Below are 3,365 nucleotides of genomic sequence, written 5' to 3' on the forward strand. Positions count from 1 at the left end.
GAGTCTCGCTCTGTCGCCCAGGCTGGAGTGCAGTGGCGCATCTTGGCTCACTGCAATCTCTGCTTCCCAGGTTGAAGTAATTCTCCTGTCTTAGCCTCCCGAGTAGCTGGGACTATAGGAGCATACCACCATGCCTGGCTAATTTTGGTATTTTTATTAGAGATGGGGTTTCACATATTGGTCACATTGGTCTCGAACTCCTGACCTCAGGTGATCCACCCATCTTGGCCTCCCAAAGTGCTGGAATTACAGATGTGAGCCACTGCACCCGGCCCACATTTCCCCTTTTATAAGGACACCAGTCATGTTGGATTAGGGGCCTGCCCTCCTCTAGTATGACCCCGCTTTAATCACATCTGCAACGACCCTAGTTCCAAATAAGGTCCTAACTGGGGTTAGGACTTCAATATATGAATTTTGGGGGCACACAATTCAATCCCTAACAGGGAAGCCCAGGAGGAAGCCTGGGTGGGAGGAGAGAGCAGTCTGCATATTCAGTCCCTTCCCGTCTCCTCATTTCCAGCCGAAGGGGCATCTGTCCTGACTGCTCTCCTGGTTGCTCCCACCAGGCAGCCCCTGTCAGGTGCCATCCCTGCCCCTTGTCCCTTTGGCTTCTCTCTGTTCCTAGTCTCTAGGTGCCCTAACATCCTTGGTTTGTTTCCAAATCCCTATTCACCCATCTTGCCCTTTCATTCAAGTCTCCTTCAATCCCTCTGGGGGAATCCTATTTCTTTTTCTTTTCTTTTCTTTTTTTTTTTTGACACAAAGTCTCACTCTGTCACCCAGGCTGGAGTGTAGTGGTGCGATCTCGGCTTACTGCAAACTCCGCTTCCCAGATTCAAGTGATTCTCCTGCTTCAGCCTCCCGAGTAGCTGGGATTACAGGCACCCATCATTACGCCTGGCTAATTTTTGGATTTTTAGTAGAGATGGGGTTTCACCATGTTGGCCAGGCTGGTCTCAAACTCCTGACCTCAGGTGATCCCACCTCCTCAGCCTCCCAAAGTGCTGGGATTATAGGTGTGAGCCACTGCGCCCGGCCTGGGAAGCCTGTTTCTTGCTGGAATCCTAGGTGATTCAACGGATTAAACTACATAAGGGCTGTTGGCTCATGTAGGCACCCAGATGAGCAGGCTGTGGTTGCCCTTAAGCTTCCAGACCCTACACTGGGGTCTCCATGTCCCTGCAGGTTTCTTGGCTCTGCCTCCCAGTATCTGCATGGCTGTGTGGCTGGAGGTCGGTCTGGCTCCCTCTGTAGAAGCAGAAATGGCCAGATGTTGTATCTGTGGTCCCCACTGTCTAGCAGGAGAAGCTTGTCCCCCCAGACATCAATAATGCCCCAGGCTTCAGTTGGATTCCACCTCCCAAGGTCACCAGCCCACTTTGGACCCTTGTCTGTGGCCAGAAGAATGTCGGGCGCCGCTTGGCTTAGGCCCACAGCACCCCCCCAGGAACACGCTGCAGCAGGCTGGGGATGGGCGTGCAGGCTGGGGCGCCCCAGTCCTCTCTGGTGTTCTTTGAGTCCACAAGCCCTGCTCTTTGGGGTGGCACCTCTACCCCCAGAGGCAGGGGTGGTATATGGGAGATACCTCCATGCTCCCGCCCTCCTCTCCTATTGTTGAACTTCTCCAGGATGAGTTCTCCTCCAGGGACCCCACTTTCCCCCACCCCGGCCGGCTTCCTTTTTCCCTCCCCCAGCAGCCCTGCCACCCGTCTACTGAGGAAGCACAGCTGTGCGCACTGTCCCACTGTTTTCTTTCTCAGCAGATCTCTCTGTCTCCGAGGATTTGAAATGATCTTTGGGAGGAGAGGGTCACTCGCATCCTCCCAACTCAGCTCCACGTTGGCCAACTGGGACCACACGCCTCGAGCAACGTCCAAGGGAAAGGTGATCTGGGGGCAAGAGGCATGGATTCAGGCACCTCCAGCAGAGGCTGACTCCCAGCCACGGCCCCGACCTGTGCAGAGAGAACATCGAGACCCGTGGAAACAGGAGGAGGGCAGAGCTGGTGGTGGGAGGGTTGCATTCAATTGTCCCAACAGAAAGTCCTGATTGTGCTGTTCAGCTCATCTCTGCAGGGCAGACCCAGACCCTGAGTAAGGAAATGTGCAAATGGAGATACCACTGCAAAGGGCTTAGGTCATATTGAAAAGGAAAAGTGCAGCCTTCAGAGAGAAGATGGGGTGGGGAGGCGGGGGCGAGCTGAACCTGGTGGTCTGGGGGCTCCATCATTTTCAGCCCCTGTGGTTCCCATCTTCACAGAACCTCAGCAGTCACGGCCATGCGGCACAGAGCACTGCTCACCATCTCTCGTGAGCAGCAGCCAGAGCAGGTGCAACCCATGTCACAGATGGGGAAGCTGAGAGGGGACTTTCACGCGGGGCCTCGGCTCAGATCTCACACTGCCCCACCTCTGTCGCTGCTGCAGTACGCGAGGAGACTAAGGCTTCTACCGGTTTCCAGCTCTGGAGTCTGGCCTCAGGGAGAGGCTGTCAGAAACGTCTGCAGCAGCTTCCATCTATCGATTCCTTCCAGAAGCTGCTGAACACACAGGCTCCCGCCACCAGACATCAATCTCCGTCTCCTTTTCCGGGACTGCACATCAACCCCGTCTCACTTCCAAACGCTGATGAATCCCTGCTGTGCTTGCGGACACCAGCTGTCATTCTGGAAAGTACGTTTCCTGTGGCTGCTGCACCACAGCACCACACACTGGGGGCTCAGGATGAAAGGGATTTATTCTCTCCCTCAGTTCTGCAATGAAGTCCGGAATCAAGGTGTCAGCAGGGCTGGCTCCCTCGCTCCGGTTTCTGTGGTTCCACGGGCCCTGGGTGCTCCTGGACTTGCAGCTACGTCCCTCCAGCCTCTGCCTCCACCTCATCTGCTCTTCCCTGCTGTGCGTCTGTCTTTGAGGGCCCTACCCCAAATCCAGGAGGCTCTCAACCCGAGCCCAGCCTGGGCAACAGAGTGAGACTTTGACTCTAAAACAAAGGAAAATTTAAAAATTAGCAAGCTGTGGTGGTACACACCTGTAGTCCCAGCTACTTGGGGAACCTGAGGCTGTGGTGGTGAGCCAAGATAGTGCCACTGCACTCCAGTTTGGGTGACAGAATGAGGCCCTATCTAAAAAAAAGAAAGAAAGAAAAAGAAAAGAAAGGAAAAGAAGGAAGGAAGGAAAGAAAGAGAAAGAGAAAGAAAGGAAGGAAGAAAGAAAGAAAGAGAAAGACAGAGAGAGAGAGAAAGAAAGAAAGAAGAAAGAAAGAAAGAAAGAGAGAGAGAGAGAGAGAGAGAGAGGCTGGGCGCGGTGGCTCAAGCCTGTAATCCCAGCACTTTGGGAGGCCGAGACGGGCGGATCACGAGGTCAG

At 54.3% G+C, this 3,365-nt stretch overlaps 1 protein-coding gene across 1 annotated transcript in view; it reads right to left on the reverse strand.

Moving 5' to 3' along the window:
• LOC105518428 (kinesin light chain 1) overlaps positions 1-3,365 on the reverse strand; it is a 156,735-nt gene that overhangs the window by 100,937 nt on the left and 52,433 nt on the right. The window lies entirely within an intron of this gene.

Source organism: Colobus angolensis, unplaced genomic scaffold (assembly GCF_000951035.1).
Source record: "Colobus angolensis palliatus isolate OR3802 unplaced genomic scaffold, Cang.pa_1.0 Scaffold32, whole genome shotgun sequence".
In the NCBI taxonomy this organism is placed as follows: Eukaryota; Metazoa; Chordata; class Mammalia; order Primates; family Cercopithecidae; genus Colobus; species Colobus angolensis.